The sequence below is a fragment of the Musca autumnalis genome, unplaced genomic scaffold (assembly GCF_047663935.1).
Source record: "Musca autumnalis isolate F117 unplaced genomic scaffold, ASM4766393v1 scaffold_3, whole genome shotgun sequence".
NCBI classification, from domain to species: domain Eukaryota; kingdom Metazoa; phylum Arthropoda; class Insecta; order Diptera; family Muscidae; genus Musca; species Musca autumnalis.
The window spans coordinates 13865558-13889195 of record NW_027411866.1 but is presented as its reverse complement, the minus strand read 5'-3'; the positions used below and the strand labels follow the sequence as shown (position 1 = coordinate 13889195).

Genomic DNA, 23638 nt, shown 5'->3' with positions numbered 1-23638 from the left:
AAAGTGGACTCTTAAACTTTCATGTTATCATTCTTCTTCTTCTTTTGTCAAATCAATCACAGCACTTCTTTCCCACTCATTGTCATTAACGACCATCTTCAATCATTCCATCGATCATTGACTTAATTGCTGTCCCAGAACATTTGTAAGCTCCCCGAAAACACGAAACAACTTGAAATGCAAATTTTTAAATTTTAATTTGTGATAAGTTTTTCGATATAAAAACACATCATAAAATTTCAAATCACAAAATTTGCATAAACGATAACAACTTTGTTGGTTGGAAGTCAACAATAAATTTTTTGATATGAAATTAAGTTGACAGTGTTTGTGGCTAAGCAATAAACATTTTGTGGGAAACATAATAATTAAACAATAGCAACGAATAAGGTGAAGAAGAAGAATATAAATAAAACTTATAATTTTATGATTGACAAACATTTTCTTAAAATGAACGCAGCAATTTTTATGAGAACATAAAACACACAGATGATGACTTGAGTGTCGCCTGTTTGACGTATGATTGTCATTGGGAATAAGAAATGTATTTGAAAAGGCGACATCTGTAGGTCATAAATCAAGAAAAAATTATTCCAAAAATTTAGAAAAAAATTTTTATGAAAAATATTTGCAGTCCCCCTTTGCAGAGGGCTTTTTCAACAATAAAAGATTTTCAAAGGAAATTCACAGCAATAAACGTGGATTTTTTAAAGAAATTTTCTAGAAAACATTCACAGCAATAAACGTGGACTTTTTAAAGAAATTTTCTAGAAAACATTCACAGCAATAAACGTGGATTTTTTAAAGAAATTTTGTAGAAAACATTCACAGCAATAAACGTGGATTTTTTAAAGAAATTTTCTAGAAAACATTCACAGCAATAAACGTGGATTTTTTAAAGAAATTTTCTAGAAAGCATTCACAGCAATAATCTTGGATTTTTTAAAGAAATTTTCCAGAAAACATTTACAGCAATAAACGTGGATTTTTTAAAGAAATTTTCTGGAGGATATTCACAGCAATAAATGGGGATTTTTTAAAGAAATTTTCTAAATCACATTCACAGCAATAAACGTGGATTTTTTAAAGAAATTTTCTAAATCACATTCACAGCAATAAACGTGGATTTTTTAAAGAAAATTTCTAGAAAACATTCACAGCAATAAACGTGGATTTTTTAAAGAAATTTTCTAGAAAACATCCACTGCAATAAACGTGGATTTTTTAAAGAAATTTTCTAAATCACATTTACAGCAATAAACGTGGATTTTTTAAAGAAAATTTCTAGAGAACATTGACAGCAATAAACGTGGATTTTTTAAAGAAATTTTCTAGAAAACATTCACAGCAATAAACGTGGATTTTTTAAAGAAATTTTCTAAATCACATTCACAGCAATAAACGTGGATTTTTTAAAGAAATTTTCTAAATCACATTCACAGCAATAAACGTGGATTTTTTAAAGAAATTTTCTAAATCACATTCACAGCAATAAACGTGGATTTTTTAAAGAAATTTTCTAAATCACATTCACAGCAATAAACGTGGATTTTTTAAAGAAATTTTCTAGAAAACATTCACAGCAATAAACGTGGATTTTTTAAAGAAATTTTCTAAATCACATTCACAGCAATAAACGTGGATTTTTTAAAGAAATTTTCTAAATCACATTCACAGCAATAAACGTGGATTTTTTAAAGAAATTTTCTAAATCACATTCACAGCAATAAACGTGGATTTTTTAAAGAAATTTTCTAAATCACATTCACAGCAATAAACGTGGATTTTTAAAGAAATTTTCTAAATCACATTCACAGCAATAAACGTGGATTTTTTAAAGAAATTTTCTAAATCACATTCACAGCAATAAACGTGGATTTTTTAAAGAAATTTTCTAAATCACATTCACAGCAATAAACGTGGATTTTTTAAAGAAATTTTCTAAATCACATTCACAGCAATAAACGTGGATTTTTAAAGAAATTTTCTAAATCACATTCACAGCAATAAACGTGGATTTTTTAAAGAAATTTTCTAAATCACATTCACAGCAATAAACGTGGATTTTTTAAAGAAATTTTCTAAATCACATTCACAGCAATAAACGTGGATTTTTTAAAGAAATTTTCTAGAAAACATTCACAGCAATAAAAGTGGATTTTTTAAAGAAATTTTCTAAATCTCATTCACAGCAATAAACGTGGATTTTTTAAAGAAATTTTCTAAATCACATTCACAGCAATAAACGTGGATTTTTTAAAGAAATTTTCTAAATCTCATTCACAGCAATAAACGTGGATTTTTTAAAGAAATTTTCTAAATCACATTCACAGCAATAAACGTGGATTTTTAAAGAAATTTTCTAAATCTCATTCACAGCAATAAACGTGGATTTTTTAAAGAAATTTTCTAAATCACATTCACAGCAATAAACGTGGATTTTTTAAAGAAATTTTCTAAATCTCATTCACAGCAATAAACGTGGATTTTTTAAAGAAATTTTCTAGAAAACATTCACAGCAATAAACGTGGATTTTTTAAAGAAATTTTCTAAATCACATTCACAGCAATAAACTTTGATTTTTTAAAGAAATTTTCTAAATCTCATTCACAGCAATAAACGTGGATTTTTTAAAGAAATTTTCTAAATCTCATTCACAGCAATAAACGTGGATTTTTTAAAGAAATTTTCTAAATCACATTCACAGCAATAAACGTGGATTTTTTAAGGAAATTTTCTAGAAAACATTCACAGCAATAAACGTGGATTTTTAAAGAAATTTTCTAGAAAACATTCACAGCAATAAACGTGGATTTTTTAAAGAAATTTTCTAGAAAACATTCACAGCAATAAACGTGGATTTTTAAAGAAATTTTCTAGAAAACATTCACAGCAATAAACGTGGATTTTTTAAAGAAATTTTCTAGAAAACATTCACAGCAATAAACGTGGATTTTTTAAAGAAATTTTCTACAAAACATTCACAGCAATAAACGTGGATTTTTTAAAGAAATTTTCTACAAAACATTCACAGCAATAAACGTGGATTTTTTAAAGAAATTTTCTACAAAACATTCACAGCAATAAACGTGGATTTTTTAAAGAAATTTTCTAGAAAACATTCACAGCAATAAACGTGGATTTTTTAAAGAAATTTTCTAAATCACATTTACAGCAATAAACGTGGATTTTTTAAAGAAATTTTCTAAATCACATTTACAGCAATAAACGTGGATTTTTTAAAGAAATTTTCTAGAAAACATTCACAGCAATAAACGTGGATTTTTTAAAGAAATTTTCTAAATCACATTTACAGCAATAAACGTGGATTTTTTAAAGAAATTTTCTAGAAAACATTCACAGCAATAAACGTGGATTTTTTAAAGAAATTTTCTAGAAAACATTCACAGCAATAAACGTGGATTTTTTAAAGAAATTTTCTAGAAAACATTCACAGCAATAAACGTGGATTTTTTAAAGAAATTTTCTAGAAAACATTCACAGCAATAAACGTGGATTTTTTAAAGAAATTTTCTAGAAAACATTCACAGCAATAAACGTGGATTTTTTAAAGAAATTTTCTAAATCACATTCACAGCAATAAACGTGGATTTTTTAAAGAAATTTTCTAGAAAACATTCACAGCAATAAACGTGGATTTTTAAAGAAATTTTCTAAATCACATTCACAGCAATAAACGTGGATTTTTTAAAGAAATTTTCTAGAAAACATTCACAGCAATAAACGTGGATTTTTTAAAGAAATTTTCTAGAAAACATTCACAGCAATAAACGTGGATTTTTAAAGAAATTTTCTAAATCACATTCACAGCAATAAACGTGGATTTTTTAAAGAAATTTTCTAGAAAACACTCACAGCAATAAACGTGGATTTTTTAAAAAAATTTTCTAGAAAACATTCACAGCAATAAACGTGGATTTTTTAAACAAATTTTCTAGAGGACGTTCACACCAATAAACGTGGATTTTTTAAACAAATTTTCTAGAGGACGTTCACACCAATAAACGTGGATTTTTTAAACAAATTTTCTAGAAAACATTCACAGCAATAAACGTGGATTTTTTAAAGAAATTTTCTAGAAAACATTCACAGCAATAAACGTGGATTTTTTAAAGAAATTTTCTAGAAAACATTCACAGCAATAAACGTGGATTTTTTAAAGAAATTTTCTAGAAAACATTCACAGCAATAAACGTGGATTTTTTAAAGAAATTTTCTAGAAAACATTCACAGCAATAAACGTGGATTTTTTAAAGAAATTTTCTAGAAAACATTCACAGCAATAAACGTGGATTTTTTAAAGAAATTTTCTAGAAAACATTCACAGCAATAAACGTGGATTTTTTAAAGAAATTTTCTAGAAAACATTCACAGCAATAAACGTGGATTTTTTAAAGAAATTTTCTAGAAAACATTCACAGCAATAAACGTGGATTTTTTAAAGAAATTTTCTAGAAAACATTCACAGCAATAAACGTGGATTTTTTAAAGAAATTTTCTAGAAAACATTCACAGCAATAAACGTGGATTTTTTAAAGAAATTTTCTAAATCACTTTCACAACAATGAACGTGGATTTTTTTAAGAAATTTTCTAGAAAATTTCTAAGCAAAAAACTTGGATTTTTTAAAGAAATTTTCTAGAAAACATTCACAGCAATAAACGTGGATTTTAAAAGAATTTTTTTAGAAAAAATTTACAGCAATAAACGTGGATTTTTAAAGAAATTTTCTAGAAAACATTTAAAGAAATTTTTTAGAGGATACTCACAGCAATAAACGTGGATTTTTTAAGAAATTATTTTTTTCTACAAACTTTGCTTTCATTGCCCATGTTAGCCAAAAATTATTTTTAGACCGAAAATGCCATTAGAAATGGCCAGCAAATAGTGTCGTCTCTTGGCGAATATGTTTATATGCTTAAGGCCATAAAAACGCACTCATACATACAATGATACATTAACAGAACCATAATTGCAGGCCTTTGTCGCCACAAAATAGAAAAATATATGTGGTGTTGTAATTTTGATTGCCTATATCCTCACATTGTTGGACATGTCTGTTTTCGGATGATGGTCAATTTGGCAAAATTTCAACAAATAAAAATGATTTCGGCTATAAATTTTATTTATTGCAATATTTGGGAAGATGCTTCAAGATGAGTATTTTGAAATTTGGTAATAAAAATTTGGAAGATATGAAAATTATTAAGGAAATTTTTCCTTATATCCTCTTGATTCTTGGAGGAGAAATAGGCAATCTCATGGGATTATATATAGCACTTAATTAATTTTTATTTAATTGATTTTTTTACCTTGTCACTTGTGTTCAATATTATAAAATTAAAAAAGTATATTTTGAAAAAAAAAAATTAAAAAATATATTTTTATCTCTTCTCATGATCTTTCTTTGATAATTGTTTTGATCTTGGTTGAAAAATATTTTCTTAAAAAAACCTCAGTGCTATTGTTTGCTGAAAAATTAGGTTGTTATCTTGAAATCCGAAATACTGTAAATATTCCGCCTCATACTTCTTGGTATTGCCTCAAACTCTTTTTCACCTTTTAGGTTGATACTTGCAATAAATGGAATTTATTTACATTTTACAATGTCCTCCAGTTTTCGTATTTCGAAATTTTGATTACACTGCATACCGTTATAATGTGTCTTTCATATCAAATTACCATTAAAAATCCAATGCTTCAAGAAAAAAAAAACGGCAAATGCACTTCATTTAAATTTTATGCGTTTTTTTGCCTGGCTTATCAAGAGTTTTTATCAATCAACAAAATTTAACATACATAAGTATGTATGTAAATATCACATGCATAAAGTGTGGATGGATATGAAAATAATATGCGTGCTGCCGCCGCCGTCAAACATGTTTTTGCAAAACAACTTTTTCTTTAAAGCCCACAAAGATTGGTGGCTGTCAGACTCGGGTGCAAAAAGAACACACTTTACCAGAGACACATACCAACGGGTCAGTGGTGGAGGTAATGCCACAAACAAAAAATGGCAATAATTTTGAGTATGCCAAACAAAAAAATGTATATAAAAGAACAACAACTTTTTTCTTAAGCTTGCATTAAAAAAGAAAGGAATGTTCTGGTTTTTCGATAAAGCAGCAATTTCCAGGTTCCTCAAAACCAAAACTAAAAGAGAAAAAGCTAAAATTTCCAAGATATCTGACCCTACATGTTTGGCAATTTTTTGTGTTAATTTTTTTAATGTAATTTGTCATGCTTTTTGGCAGGTGAATATGCTTATTATGAGCCTACTTGAAACATGTTTTGTTTTTTTTTCTTTTTTGACTCAGCTTCCCCACCATTTCCTTCTCATCTCAATTTAAAGACTTATTGATTTATTTCACGCCATATACAAATTAATATTTGCCTCTTTGGTTTGTTATGATGATTTTTTAACTTAAATACATCCGCTCATCTATGTGGCTAGAAGAAAAACAAAATAACAGCTAATTTGTTAAAAGAAAGAAAAAAAACAACAAAACATGTTAACGAGGCGCAAACAAGAAACATTAGATGATTATAATCATTATTAACACGGCTTAATGACCACCCGGTCATTTAGTCATCCTCTTCAGCCAATGAACCAAATATTTTTCTTTAAACAACAAAATAATTCCATTAAATAGATTAAAAATAGGTTTTCATGGACCACGAGGCGTATAAGTTTTTTAAATAGTTGTCATGGGGGCGTATAAATTCTTCGAAGTTAGTTTCTTGGGAGCGTATGAGTAATAATAATAATAATAATAATAATAATAATAATAATAATAATAATAATAATAATAATAATAATAATAATAATAATAATAATAATAATAATAATAATAATAATAATAATAATAATAATAATAATAATAATAATAATAATAATAATAATAATAATAATAATAATAATAATAATAATAATAATAATAATAATAATAATAATAATAATAATAATAATAATAATAATAATAATAATAATAATAATAATAGTAACAATAATAATAATCATAATAATAATAATAATAATAATAATAATAATAATAATAATAATAATAATAATAATAATAATAATAATAATAATAATAATAAAATGAATTTACGCTTTAAAACAACAAAAAAAATATTCTCAAACTTCTTAAAGGCCGAAGAAAAAATTAAACAAAAATTCTCTAAGATAACGGATGCCGTAATCCACATACTGAGAATATCGATCGAAATAACTCCATCACGGCTCCAATAAGACGATTCGAATACAAACTTCTGTTTTTTGAAAAATCTTTGAATTGTTTTTATTTTCAATCAAACAAACATTTCCGTCAACAACAGGAGTTTGGTAGTGATTGGAACGAAGTTGAATTCGAAGTTCAATTCGAATTCGAAGCCTTAGAGAAACAGTTCATAATTCGGATAGTCTTAAAGAAACAGGTCCTTTATTTTTATTATTTTTTTTTTTTTAACTTCAACCGTTTTCTGAATATTAATTTTTTTAAGTGAACATCAAATTTATTATTACTCATACGCCCCTAAAAAAGTACCTTAGAATAGCGTATACGCTCCCTCGATATCTATTTAAAATAATTATACGCCTCATGGTCCTTGACAAACTATATTGATGGTATTTCAAATTTCGTGTCGATTGGACAAAAATTAGCTGAGATCTCTGATCTCGAAATGGCATTTTTGAAAGCGTAGCTCGAAAGCGGATGATCCGATCCTCACATGTTTTTGTGAGATTATTATACACATAACAAGCTTGTCCTTATGCGAGAGACTTTTTTAAATTTTGTTTTGTCGATTTATGGCGAAAAACTATCCATTTCGGTTTTGGTTTATTCGTTTTCGAGCTTCAGTGGGCACCGCAAACTGCTTTAGTAAAAACAGTGTTTCGTATGCGGCCATTGTCAGAAAACTGTGCAATATTTTTCAACATAAAAAAAGAAAGTAGCTCAAAATGTGGCCTTTCAGACGAAAATCTTCCCCAAAAGATTGTTAGGTTTCTTGTAAAAAAAATCATGAAAAATATCCTTTTCCATGCTCAATAAGTGGTCATAATCCCTTTAAGAAAAATATTTCGTTAAACTCACCGTTTGTAGCTCAAAAATGCCTGAAAATTTTTTAACTATTTCTTCAATGAAAATAAGGCGAAAATAAAATATAATTTCAGCATGAGCCAGGCTGGGATTCGAACCTGGATCTCCGACAACTGAGTGTCAAGGTTGCCGGCGTCTTAGCGTTCTGAGCCACCATCAACTTGTCCAAACTTCAGTAGACAATAATTGATGATCAAAAAATCTTCTGATGTAGGAGAGACGTAGGAATAAAACTTACCATAGTATTTGTGAACATTAAAAAATGGGATTACCAAGCAGGACTATAGGAAAAGTTTGGACATAATTTCGCATATGCATTTATCTAATGAAGTGCGATATATATACTAGTTCCCAAGCTTTGCCTTTGTCTGCCACAAAAACAACATTCAATACGCCTGAAGATCGGCTTAACCACCCGTGAAACGTAGCGTAATGGTTAATTGTGTGGGACTTCGGTAGACTCCTATTTTTTCAATGTATAAAATAGGTCTAATAAGCTCAACTCGAAAGAGAATTAATTAAATATCACTACAAGTGACCTTCGCCTTAATATGGCAAAAATAAAAAAAGAAAACCTGGTACATTAGGGTAATAATAAAATTGAAAAACTTTTAAAGATATTCCTTAACTTGTTATACCCTCCACCACGTGTTGTATTGAAGTAAAATGGAACAATTAGTTTCCTTTTGTTTATGAAGAAGACTAAATACCAAATTTCAGCAAGTTTGGTAAAACAATGTGGCTAACCTTCAAAATACCGAAAATCGGGAGGTACCGTTCTATGAGGTCTATATCAAAACGTCAGTCTATACCGACAAATTTTTGGCGTAAAGTTTTTAGACTCAAAGAAGACTAAATACCAAATTTCCGATATTTCCGTGAAACCTTCAAAATACCAAAATTACAAGGTACGCTTAAAATGGGGGATATAGGAACCCGCGGACTTATTCTGATAATTCTCTCCTGGAATATTTTATAACCCCATGGAAGAATAAATAACAATTTTCAGTCTTTTGGTGGGATATTGACGTCACAACCTTCAGAATTACGAAAATCGGGAGGTACCGTTCTATGGGGCCTATATCGAAAAGTGGACCTGTACCGCTGAATTTCTGTCAGAAAGGTTTTTACCTCCAACAAAGACTAAACACCAAATTTCAGCCATTTTGGGTGGGTTGTTGTGGCCACAACCTTCAAAATACCGAAAATCGGGTGGTACAGTTCTATGGAAGCTATATGGAGCCGTGGATATATACCGACACATTTCATAAGGAATGTTTAATACCCCAAATATCAAATTTCAGCCATTTCGGTGGAATATTGAGGCAATAACCTTCAAAATACCGGAAAAAAGGAGGTACCGTTCTATTGGGGCTATACTAAGGCGTGGACCTATAGCCATTTCGGTTGAATATTGAGGCTACAACCTTCAAAATACCGGAAATAGGGAGGTGCACTTCTATTGCGAAAATCGGGAGGTACTGTTCTATGGGGGTTATATCGAAACGTGGACATATAAAGCCGAATTTCTGTCAGAAAGGCTTTTACCTCCAACAAAGAACCAAATTCCAGCCATTTCGGTGGGTTGCTGAGGCCACAACCTTCAAAATACCGAAAATCGGGTGGTACAGTTCTATGGCGGCTATATAAGGGCGTGGACCTATACCGAAAAATTTCATAAGGAACTTTTAGTACTTCAAATGATTACCAAATACGAAATTCCAGTCATTCTGGTGGTATATTGAGGCCACAACCTTCGAAATACCGAAAATCATGGGGCTATATGAACCTTCAAAATACCGGAAATAGAAAGGGGCACTTCTAATGAGGTTATACTAAGGCGTGGACGTGTACCCACAAGTTTCAGGTGGAACGCTGTATACCCCAAACGTAGTCTAACTACCAAATTTCAGAGATTTTTGAGGAATATTAAGTCCACAATCTTCAAAACACCGAAAATTGGGAGGTGCGTTCTGAGGGGGCCATATGAAGGCGACAAATTTCATACGGAACGTTTAGTACCTCAAATGAAGACCAAATACCAAATTTCAGCCACAACTTTCAAAATACCGAAAATCGGGAAGTACCGTTTTATGGGGGCTCTATGGAGGCGTGGGGATATACCGACAAATTTCTGGGGAAAAGTTACCCCCAACGAAGAATAAGTACCAAATTTCAGCCTTTTTGGTGTGATAATAAGGCTAAAACCTTCAAAATATCGAAAATCGGGGGCTATATCAAAACGTGGACCGATATAGCCCATTGTCAATGCTAATCGTCCTAAGGGTAATAGAAACTTCTATACCAAATTACAAAGCTCTATGTTAAAAATTGCGAGCTCTTGAATTCAACAGACGGACGGACGGACAGACGGACATGATTATATCGACATAGAATTTTACCCTGATCAAGAATATATATTCACTTTATAGGGTCTCCGATGAATATTTCGATGTATTACAAACGGAATGACAAATTTAATTATACCCTCCATATTATGGTGGAGGGTATAACAAACTTCATATTTAAGGTCACGTTTTTGGTTTAGGGGAAATACTCTGAAAAAATTAAAGAAAATACTGCTTAGAGCTCGAAGTTGCATGAAGAAATATTCTTTACGGTCTTGAAGATCTCTGAAGAAACATTCGCAAAAAGTCTATCTTGTCCTTTTAAAGGTGCCTAAAAAATATTTTTAGTGACTTCGAAGACCTTACAAAAATTCCCCGTCCGAAGTTCAAAGGTGCCTGAAAAATATTTCTTAAAAAGCTTCATATTTAAGGTCACGATTCTGGTCTAGAAGCAATACTTTTAAATATATTTGCTATCTACAAAACACCAAAAGAACTTTTTAAATTCCATTTAGAGCTCAAAATTGCCTTAAGAAATACTCATTATAGTACTGAAGACATCTGATAAAAACTAGCAAAAACTCCCTCTTGAGTGTTTAAAAATTAAAAAGCCTTGAATACTCCTGAAGAGGCACTAGCAAAAAGTCCCTCTTATGCCTCAAAAATTATATTTAGTGGCTTCGGCTACCTCGGAAGAAACTTTCTTTCCTGACAACAAAATTTTATTAACTGTCTTGTAGGTTAACGGCGCAGAAAATGCCCCTTGAGATTCTTAAAAATCCACTTTAATAAGGATGCGCTTAGTTGACAAATATGTTACTGGGTAGATGTTCGGAGAAAAAATATGTTCCTGGGATGATATTGCCTGAAAAGATGTATTGTCGAGATAATGTTCTCTGAAATGTTCAGCTATGCCAAGAGAGAACATTTTCAGCCATGTTAAACTTCTCTAGATATGCTGTCATGCCGTTAATATAAAGTCCCCCTATAATTGAGCTAAAATTGGAATAGAGCGGCACCCATTGATGTGAAAGAAGTCCACTCCCCCCTTGCTGCTTCGGGGATATTTGTGGAAAATGTTATTTTATTTATTTGACATCTCTGCAGCATTATAAAACTTGTCTTATATTTATGATCCAAGTTATATTGAAGATGTTATGAGGATATTTTAAATTGGTACCAGAGTGCGTATGACTGATATTAAATTGGAAACCAAGATAAACATAAGTTATTTTCGGTTTCACCGTGATACAGCACTTAGACTATACTCATCTTACACACTAAATGCCCAGGTTGTACTGCCATGCAAAAACAAAAACATTTTTTGAAACGGTGGCAAAAAACATGTTCGTAATATAGATGCATTTTCTGAGTATTTTCAGCCATATAATACTTAATTGGATTTTGTGATATAAGAGAAGTCTGCCCCTGTCTCATCTGCGATGTTCGTGGAAATTAGCTTTTTATTTATTTTGCATCTCTGCAGTGTTAAAAATAGCTTTATTTTTTCATCGATGTGAGAGCGGTCTCCCCTCGACTCTTCCGGAATGTTACGGTATTTTTTATTATTTATTCGACTTCTCTGCGGCATTCTAAAAATGGCTTCATATGTAAAATCCGAGCCATATTGAAAAAGTTATGAGGATATTTTCAATCGGTACCACAATGAGTATGACTTTTATTAATTATGGAGTTGTTTTGGAAATACCTCCGTAACTCGGAAAACAAGTAACCGATTTTAAAATGAAAATTTTGGGAAGCTAATATATCAGGCTCTATTTTCAGAAGAAAAAATTCTCCTTTTTATCTTTAGTTCATAGAAAAAATTTATGGTAGGTAAGAGCTATAAGTTTGTAGAAATTTAAAACGTAGATTTTTAGCCATGTAAAACTTCTCTACAAGTGGTATCTTAGGACAAGCCGTTCGGACTTGGCAATAAACAGTAGGTCCCTTATTATTGAGCTAATATGAATCGGGTGCACTCATTGGTATGAGAGAAGTCTCCCTTGTCCCGTATGGGATGTTTGTGGAACAATTATATCATTAAGATTAGATTGGAATAGGGATTTACTAATTGATATGAGAGAAGTCGCTCCTCGCCGTCTCGGGGATATTCTCGGTAAATATTTTTTTTATTTATTCGGCATCTCTGTGGCAATATAAAAATATTTTTTATGGAAAATCCAAGCCATATTGGTGTAGTTATGAGGATAGTTTAAATTGGTACCAGAGTGCGTATGGCTATTGTTAATTATAGGGTTGTTTTACCAATGCCTCTGTAATTCGTGAACCAATCATCGTATTTTAAGAAGGAAATAACCTTTAACAAGCTTAGAAATGGAATTTCAGGCTAATAATTGGGTAGTTTCCCTAAACCACCTGTAACTTTTGAAGCAAGAAAGCTATTTTTAAAATAAAATGAGTTTTAGAAAGTTTAGAAATAAAGTTATATTTTCTTCTCCGATATATTTAAATTCCACGTGCCATTTATAATACCATAAAATTGGTGATTTTACTTTTTAATTTCAGAGATCCCCTAGCAATAAATTGTTTTCATTTATTCTCCATGTCTTGAGCTTCCAAAAAATGTTTTCACGTCTAAAATCCAAGCCATAGTTAAGGAGTTATGAGGATTTTTCAAATTTGTACTCCAGGGCGTATGACTGTTATTAATTAATGGGTTGATTCACAAAAATCCTTGTAACTCCTGAAGCAAGTAAGCGATTTTTTAAATAAAATTTGTTTCGGAAAGCTTAGAAATCAAGGTATATTCAAAGAAATAAATATTTTTATAATATACCTTGAGCTACATGAAAACAACGATGGAAAACCAAATTTATAATGGCAGTATCAAAATATAGCTGATACAGCCCAAAGTTCTGTGACATATTGTGTCAATGAAGTTGGTTTAAGAGTGCCAAGAGTGTTGTTTTTTAGAACGTTTAATTTCTGTTCACATTTGCTGCTCGTAGTCTATCATATACTCTGACCACAATAGATTGGTTCCTCATTTGGTACAGGCGAGTTACTTTATAGTTTTTAAATATAAATGGTATTGCAAGTATAGCAAAAAGTTGCACACCTATAACACTTTTTATAAATAATATTTTTTTATAATTATAAAAAATAAATATAAATGGAAAATATTCAAAGTGTAATTTATGACACCATAAAATTGGCGATTTTACTTGTTAATTTCAAAAATCCCTTAGCAATAAATTGTTTTCATTTATTCTCCATGTCTTGAGCTTCCAAAAAATGTTTTCATGTCTAAAATCCAAGCCATAGTTAAGGAGTTATGAGGATTTTTTAAATTTGTACTCCAGTGCGTATGACTGTTATTAATTAATGGGTTGTTTCACAAAAATCCTTGTAACTCCTGAAGCAAGTAAGCGATTTTTTAAATAAAATTAGTTTCAGAAAGCTTTGAAATCAAGGTATATTCTAAGAAATAAGTATTTTCATATTATACGTTGATCTACATGAAAACAACGAGGAAAAACCAAATTTATAATGGCCGTTTCAAAATATAGCTGATACAGCTCAAACTTCTGCGACATATTATGTCAATGAAGTTGGTTTAAGAGTGTCAAGTGTGATGTTTTTTGTATAACGTTTAATTTCTGTTCACATTTGCTGCTCATAGTCTATCAGAGCTTAAAACATCCTCATCTAAAACCTCATTTAGTGCAGGCCAGTCAATTTATATTCTCTTAATATACATGTTATTGCAAGTATAGCAAACACTTATATATCTAGAAATATTTTTTTATAATTATAAGAAATATATATAAATGGAAAATGTTTAAAGTAATTCAAAATAAAGTACAATAGTCAGAAAAAACTCCATTAAAAAATAAATCGAATTTTACTTTGTGAACAACTTTCTTAAAAGTGATCTTAAACATGTGGAAACATGCAGAATATTTAAACGTTGGGAGAAAAATTAAATAAAAACTAGTTTTTATTGTAATAAAAATTAGCTTACCAACTAAGCCCATAGAATAAACTTCAATGAAAAATAAACTCTAGTAGCTCACACCGTACATTAGATTACATCTTATATGTGATAGGATTATGACCTTGTGTCCCTGTTTTTGACCAAAATAGTCTGCCCATCCTTAAGTTGATTACAAATTAAAATTGTTTACGAGAAATTAGGCAATTGTTTACAAGACTTTACACATCTTTTTCTCCCCACATTTTCTCACAACAACAAATGATTAATGTTATTTTTAGTCGTCAACATTAACATGGCTATTAACTAATTTCTTATTTCCTTCTTTATAACATAAAAAAAAATATTAACAAATTTTTATTTAAGTTATGGTACATATTATGCTAATTTTATACGCGAGAAAAATTCTCATAAAAATACATAAGAAATGATTTTTTTAAGCACTAATACTTAGGTAAATGACCCATAAGTAAGACTTAATGTGTCTTCAGTTAGGTGTGTAGCTGCTGCTGGAGCCACCATGGATGGTTTAATGTTAATGACAGCGTGTTAGGTGTGTGCCTAATACCGATTAATGTGTTTAATATTAGAGGCTGACTTAATTATGTTATACCGTAAATTTATTTTTAAGTTTTTTTTAATCTCTTTTTGTGGTCATCTTAAGATGTGCAGATAAATAAAAATAAATTTTAACAGGTTGAGGAATTTTAAGATGTTCTAATATTTTTAAGAAGAAGAAATATTATGTGAATGATTCATTAATAGTGGACGGAAAGTTTTTAAATTACTATATGCAAAATAAGGTCTCCAAAACTACACGACAGTGTTGTATGAATGATTGATAAATAGTGGAAAAAAGTTTTTAAAATATACTTGTATACAAGAAGAGGTTTCCAAAATTACACGACTTTAGCTTTCTACAGCAAGGGATTTTTTCTTTTCCAATATTTCTTTTTTTATAAATTCATCATTAACACTGTGTTCTTCAAAGATTAAATTTCAGTTGTTCCATGTATTTCGCTACTAAGTGTCAAAATGAAAATTTTAATATTTATTATAGCAGATTCCAAATCTGTAATCCCCCAATCATATCTCCCTGAAATCTATACCCTTCTAAATTTGTTGTAAATTTAGATTAATTACTTTTGTCTTCTTTTTATTTCTCTGTTGTGTTAGTTTTATTAAATGAATGTTTGAGCATAATTTACATAAATAAATTAAGGTTTTTTGTTTTTGTTTCCCTCACCACAACACCACAGTGCCACTCACCATCATTATCATCTACATCATTTGTAATTTGACACCTGATTGTGGTCTTTAAATTTTTTTCTTTAAAATGGTTTTTTATTTTCCTTCTTCCAATTTCTAGCTAATTATCGTTTTTGTTGTTCCTCTCTCTTAACCGTAGATCGAAAATTTTTATGAATGAATATCTTTTCTCTAATGGATTTTATGACACACAACAAATGTGTCACAAGACATGATTATAGCCTAAAGTTACATTTTTATTAACAGAAATGGTGCCCCGAGATTTATTTTTATTGGACAAATGTACTAAATTACAATAAATGATTGATTTTTATTGCAAATAAATAAAAAACATGCTCAAATTAAAATGAAAACTAGACATACAAATTAAAATTAATTTGAATGACCCCAATAAGCAACTTAGAAGTTTTTAAAGCCACAAGTAGTGATCTTATTAACGTAGATATTTATTGGCCACATTAACTCCAGTACGGTTTTTATTTTTAATATCAAAACAAGTTTCCCAAAAGACTCTCAAAACTGTCTAATTCATATAAAATAATGGTTTAAATATTGATATTTCTCTAATAGAAATATTAAAAGTTCCACTTTTATTTTATGATCAATTTGGTAATTTTACCCTTTTTAGTTCAGAAACCCGTTTTCTAAAAATATTTTTAGTTTATTCGCCATGTCTTCAGCTTTCCAAAAATATTTTCATGTAAAAAATCCACGCCATAGTTAAGGAGGAGGAGGATTTTTTTAATTGCGGCCATCAGTGCCTATGACTGTTATTAATTAATGGGTTGTTTCGCAAAAATCCTTGTAACTCCTGAGGCAAGTAAGCGATTTTTAAAATGAAAATACTTTTGACAAGCTTAAAAATTAGGGCATTTTCTAGGAGATCAAAATTTTAAAAACATATCTTGAGCTATATGAAAGCAACGGTGGAAAACTAGATTTATGATGGTAATGTTGGAATACAGTCCAGATATTCTAAAGAATTTTAAATTATATGCATTTTTATTGCAAATAAATAAAAAAGTGATCAAATTGAAAAAGAACTAAATGAAACCAATATGGAACATAGTTCTTATAGGCATAAATATATAGATATTTATTGGCCACCATGACTCCTTAACGACTTTATTATACTAAACAAGGATGCCAAAGACGCTCTCAAAAACTGTCTTATAAATATAAAATAATTTTGAAAACTTTCAGCAAAACATTGACAACTTTATCCAAAAATATAAAAATTCCACGTATTATTTATAAAACCATCAATTTAGCGATTTTACATTTTAATTTCAGAACTCCATTAGCAATAATTTTTTTTATTTATTCGCCATCTCTTCAGCTTCCAAAAAATAATTTCATGTATAAAATCCAATCCATAGTTAAGGAGTTATGAAGATTTTTTTAATAGCGGCCATCAGTGCGTATGACTGTTATTAATTAATGGGTTGTTTCGCAAAAATCCTTGTAACTCCTGAAGCAAGTAAGCGATTTTTAAAATGCAAATGCTTTTGGAAAGCTTAAAAATGAGGCTTTATTCTAAGAGATTAATATTTCCAAAAACCATAGCTTAAGCTTTATGAAACCAACGGTGGAAATCAGATTTATGATGGCAATGTTGGAATATAGTCCAGATATTCTAAAGAATATTTTTAAATTATTGCAAATAAATAAAAAAGTGATCCAAATAAAAAAGAGCTAGATATAAAAATTAATTTTAAATAATAAATTTAAATAATTAGTTTAAATGACCCCAATAACCAACTTAGAAGTTTTTAAAGCCATAAAAAGTGATCTTATTAACGTAGATATTTATTGGCCACAATAACTCCATTACGGTTTTTATTTTAATATCCAAACAAGTCTCCCAAAAAGGCTCTCAAAACTGTCTAATTCATATAAAATAATGGTTTAAATATTGATATTTCTCTAATAGAAATATTAAAAGTTCCAATTTTATTTTATGCTACCATCAACTTAGTAATTTTACCTTTTTATTCAGAAACCCTTTTTTTCTAAAAATATTTATCATTTATTTGCCATGCCCGCAGCTTTCCAAAAATGTTTTCATGTAAAAAATCCAAGCCATAGTTAAGGAGTTATGAGAATTTTTTTAATTGCGGCCATCAGTGCGTATGAATGTTATTAATTAATGGGTTGTTTGGCAAAAACCCTTGTAACTCCTGAAGCAAGTAAGCGATTTTTAAAATGAAAATGCTTTTGGAAAGCTTTATTCTAAGAGACTAATATTTTCAAAAAACAATAGCTTAAGCTTTAAGAAAGCAACGGTGGAAACAGGATTTATAATGGCAATTTTAGATATTCTAAAGAATTTTAAATTATATGCGCTTTTTATTACAAATAAATAAAAAGTGATTAAATTGAAAAAGAACTAGATATAAAAATTAATTTATAATGACATCAATATGGAACATAGAAGTTGTTAAAGCCATTAGTATGTAGATATTTATTGGCCACCATGACTCCTTAACGACTTTATTATACTAAACAAGGATGCCAAAAAAGCTCTCAAAAACTGTCTTATTAATATAAAATAATTTTGAAAACATTCAACCACTAAACCTTGACCAAAACCAAAAAAATATAAAAAGTCCACGTTTTATTTCGGAAATCCATTAGCAATAAACATTTTTTTATTTATTCGCCATGTCTTCAGCTTTCCAAAAATGTTTTCATGTAAGAAATCCAAGCCATAGTTAAGGAGTTATGAGGATTTTTTTAATTGCGGCCATCAGTGCGTATGACTGTTATTAATTAATGGGTTGTTTAGCAAAAATCCTTGTACATCCTGAACCAAATAAGCGATTTTTAAAATGAAAATACTCTTGGAAAGCTGAAACATGAGGCTTTATCCTAAGAGATTAATATTTTCAAAACCCATTGTTTAAGCTTTATGAAAGCAACGGTGGAAATCAGATTTATGGTGGCAATGTTGGAATATAGTCCAGATATTCTCAAGAATTTTAAATTCTATGCGCTATGATTTTTATTATTAAATAAAAAACGTGATGAAATTGTAAAAAACTAGACATAAAATTGACAATTAATTTTTAATGACTCCAATAATCAATATTTACTGGCCACCATGACTCCATAACGAGTTTATTATACTAAACAAGGATGCAAAAAAAAAACTTTCATCACAAAAATCCCTATAACTCCTGAAGCAAGTAAGCGATTTTTAAAATGAAACCTGTTTCAAAAATGTTAGGAATGAGGCTATATTTTACGAAATTAAAATTTTTCAAAACATATCTTTAGCTATAATAAAACAACGATGAAAGACCAGTTGTATGACGCCAACATCGGAATATAGCTGATACAGTTCTTACATCTTCGATATATAACAAAAATTTATAAAATGGGACATTAAACGTATACATTTAGTTCATGTGTACCGGACATCTGGAGAGTGGAGGGTAGCTTGAGCTGACTTAGATCTTAGGTACAACTTGTATAGGTCTACTAATCACACTTATCACCACCACCTTAACTATGACACAAAATAATAATTATGTATATTCAATAGCGCTTAGTTAATTATTAACTTAAAATATTTATTCTTATTTTTTCAGATTAAAATTTCATAAAAGCTGATTAAATAAAATATGTCAATTGCTGGTAAGTTCTAATGATTAAGATCTATAACTTTGTCTTTATCTTTTGTAAATTATCTCTTTGTTATCTGTTAAAACTTTAAAACAAGAAAAATTTGCAATACCTTCGTAACCAAACTACATATCGACACTATTTCAAAAGAAATATATGATAATTTGACATTACTGAAAGCCAAGCCTATGGTTCATCAAAAATCTCTACAATTTAATGTCTACAATTTTGATGGCGTTCTAAAACATGTTTCCATAACTATAGCCAAATAAGGTCAAATTGCTAAAGCTTAGAAGAAACAAGGAAACAACTGCCCTCGACCGTCACAAAAGGAAATGACAATAGTTAAATTATATTTAAGGATCATAGAAAAGATATCATATAGAAGAAAGTAGAAATGTTTTACAATGCTAAAATATTTTAGGGTTCGAACTACAAGATATTTTCCAAATCAACCCAATACTTATAAAACAATTATAAAAGTATAGAATTACAATAAAAATTTCCTTTTTGTTTAAATGAGAAGCAGTTAGCTCCATCAAAAATTGCAAAACGTGTTTATTTTTCTAGTTGACGTTTAATTTAACCGCAGTTTTTGATTACCTGAGTGCTGGAAGAAAAATTTTATTGTTTCAGCAACGGGTTGCCTTGCGAAACTACACGAAATTTTCTAAACTAAGCCAATAATTAGTAATAGTCATACGCACCCGTAGCCATATTAAAACTATTCTTATATTGGTCAAATTTAATTACAAAAATATAAACATGCAAGAAAGGTTTCTTATTGTTTAATCTGAAGCCATTGATCTTAGAATGAAATTTACCTTTTTATTTCAGAAACCCGTTTTCTAAAAATATTTTTTCATTTATTCGCCATGTCTTCGGCTTTTCAAAAATGTTTTCATTTATAAAATCCAAGCCATAGTAAAGGAGTTATGAGGATTTTTTTAATTGCGGCCATCAGTGCGTATGACTGTTATTAATTAACAGGTTGTTTCGCAAAAAACCTTGTAACTCCTGAAGCAAGTAAGCGATTTTTAAAATGAAAATACTTTTGGAAAGCTTAAAAATGAGGCTATATTCTAAGAAATTAACATTTTCCAAAACATATCTTGAGCTATATGAAAACAACCAGATTTATGATGGCAATGTTAGAATAAAGTCCAGATATTCTAAAGAATTTTAAATTATATTCTCTTTTTATTACAAATATATAAAAAAATTGTCAAATTGAAAAATAACTATATATAAAAAAATTATTTAAAGGGCACCAATATGGAGCATAGGAGTTCTTAAAGCCATAAGTTTGTAGCCTAAAGTTATATTTTTATTAACAAAAGTGTTGCCAAAAGCTTTATTTTCATTGAAAAAATTAACTAAATTACAAGAAATGATTGATTTTTATTGCAAGTAAAAAAACATGCTCAAATTAAAACAAACAAAAAAAAAACAAAAAACAACTAGACGTTAAAATAGCAATTAATTTTATATGACCCAATAAGCAACTTAGATAAAGCCATAAAATTATGATATTTATTGGCCACAATAACTCCATTACGGTTTTATTTTAATATCCAAATAAGTCTCCCAAAAAGGCTCTCCAAACTGTCTAATTCATATAAAATAATGATTTAAATATTGATATTTCTCTAATAGAAATATTAAAAGTTCCACGTTTATTTTATTATACCATCAATTTTGTAATTCTACCTTTTTATATCAGAAACACGTTTTCTAAAAATATTTTTCATTTATTCGCCATGTCTTCAGCTTTCCAGAAATATTTTCATGTAAAAAATCCAAGCCATTGTTAAGGAGTTATGTCGATTTTTTAATTGCGGCCATCAGTGCGTATGACTGTTATTAATTAATGAGTGGTTTCGCAAAAATCCTTGTAACTCCTGAAGCATGTAAGCGATTTTTATAATGCAAATGCTTTTGGAAAGCTTAGAAATGAGGCTATATACTAAGAGATTTACATTTTTATAAAACATATCTTGAGCTATATGAAAACAACGATGGAAAACCAGATTTGTATGACAATATCGCGATAGAATTACAAATTATATGCGTTTTTATTGCCAATACCCTGCAAGCAAAAACTATCGCGGAACTGAATTAGGCGTGCCGTCAAAAGCGATGAAAACAGTCGCAAAAGTCACCCAGAAGTGAACTCCGTTGTGAAGAAATTAACCATTCCCGGAAGTCACTCCAGCGACACTTCTTGGAGATCATTTCCGCGATAGTTCTTGGAATTAAAAAATATTTTTTTTTAAATTTTTTTTTTTATTTTTATTCAAAGTACGCTTTTAGAGAATTTATAATCAGGAATTTCCCCCTATGTAAATTTTTCTCATTTTAAAAATGTTGTTTTGTTGCCTGACTTGGGAAACGAACCTGGACCTTCACTTCAAGTGTACCACTGCACCATCGTGTCATATAATCATCAGATAGAAAAATGCCCACATTTGTTCAATGTGTTGAATTGTTAAATAAATGTAAACAATCACCGTGGAAGTGACTCCGAAGTGTAGGCATACGTGATAAAGGTTAAACGCAATAATGCTATAGAAATTGTTTGTGCAATGCACTAACGATCTTCCTTGGCATGTCTCCGTAGTGACGTCTTAGGTGAGGGAGTGAGAAACTCACTTCCAAATGATGAAATTGTAAAAAAAAAAACTAGACATAAATATGACAATTAATGACTCCAATAAGCAACATGAAAGTTCCTAAAGCCATAAGTATGTAGATATTTATTGGCCACCATGACTCCATAAGGAGTTTATTATACTAAACAAGGATGCCAAAAAAAGCTCTCAAAAACTGTCTAATTAATATAAAATAATATTTGAAACATTTATGTATTTATGTACTTTCCCCAAAAAATATACTTACTATTTGATACCATTTGGTAATTTTGAAAATTTTTTACTTTTAATTTCAGAAATCCATTAGCAAAAATGTTTTTCATTTATTCGCCATGTCTGCAGCATTTTAAAAATGTTTTCATGTAAAAAAATCCAAGCCATAGTTAAGGAGTTATGAGAATTTGTTAAATTGGTACCCTAGTGCGTATAACTATTATTAATTAAAGGGTCGCTTCACACAAATCCCTATAACTCCTGAAGGAAGTAAGCGATTTTTAAAATGAAACTAGTTTCAAAAAGCTAAGGAATGAGGCTATATTATACGAAATTAATATTTTCTAAAACATATCTTGTGCTATTATAAAACAACGATGAAAGACCAGATTTATGATGCCAACATCGGAATAGAGGTGATACAAATTGTACGTCTTCGATATAAAATAATAAGTTTATTAAATAGGACATTATACGTATACATTTAGTTCAAGTGTACCGGATATCTGGAGAGTGGAGGTTAGCTTTAGCTGACTTATATAGGTCTTAGGTACAACTTGTAAAGTTCCACTAATCACACTTATCACCACCACCTTAACAATGACACAAAATAATAATTATCTATTCTTTTTATTATTTAGTTCTACCTTTATTTTGTTTTTATTTAAACATATATTTATAATAATAATAATCATCTATATTCAATATCGATTATTTAATTATTAACTTAAAATATTTTTTTCTTATTTTTTCAGATTAAAATTTCATAAAAGCTGATTGAATAAAATATGTCAATTACTGGTAAGTCTTGATGATTAAGATCTCGAAATTTGTCTTTTGTAAATTATCTCGTTGCTATATTTTAAAAAGAAACAAGAAAAATACTGCAACTCCGCCGCACAAAGAAATAATTCTCGAAACTATTTCGAAAGAAATATTCAATAATTTGACATTACTGAAAGCCGAGCCTATGGTTCTTCAAAAATCCTTACAATTTAATGGCTATAGTTTTGAAGGCGTTCTAAAAAATGTTTCATGACTAAAGCCAAAGTGCTAAAGCTTAGAAGAAACAAGGAAACATCTTCCCTCGGCCGTCACAAAAGGAAATGACAAAGTTCCATAATATCTAAGGATAATAGGAAAGTTATCATATAGGAGGACACCACTTATAGGAATCTTTTACAATGCTAAAATATTTTAGGTTTTAAACTACAAGATATTTTCTAAATCAACCCAATACTTATAAACACAATTATAAAAGTATAGAAATAAAATAAAAAATTCATTTTTGTTTAAATGAGAAGCAGGCAGTTCCATCAAAAATGTTTAATCTGAAGCCATTGATCTTAGAATGAGAATCTGTTAGCGGCCTCAAAAAGTGTAATAAGTTCTTGAGGATTTTGTTTTTATATTTGGTACTTAAATTAACCAAAGTTTAGGGTTACCTG

General features: G+C 29.4%; 1 protein-coding gene across 3 annotated transcripts in view; it reads left to right on the top strand.

Annotated features, from left to right (window-relative positions):
- boi (brother of ihog) overlaps nucleotides 1–23638 on the top strand; it is a 265331-nt gene that overhangs the window by 168637 nt on the left and 73056 nt on the right. For 2 of the 3 annotated variants that reach the window (XM_073971997.1, XM_073971996.1), the window contains exon 1: nucleotides 22946–22991. The gene's annotated coding sequence lies outside the window, so the exon portion shown is untranslated. Of the gene's footprint in view, nucleotides 1–19292; nucleotides 19339–22945; nucleotides 22992–23638 lie in introns of those variants that run through there. The other variant, XM_073971995.1, reaches the window with a different exon arrangement.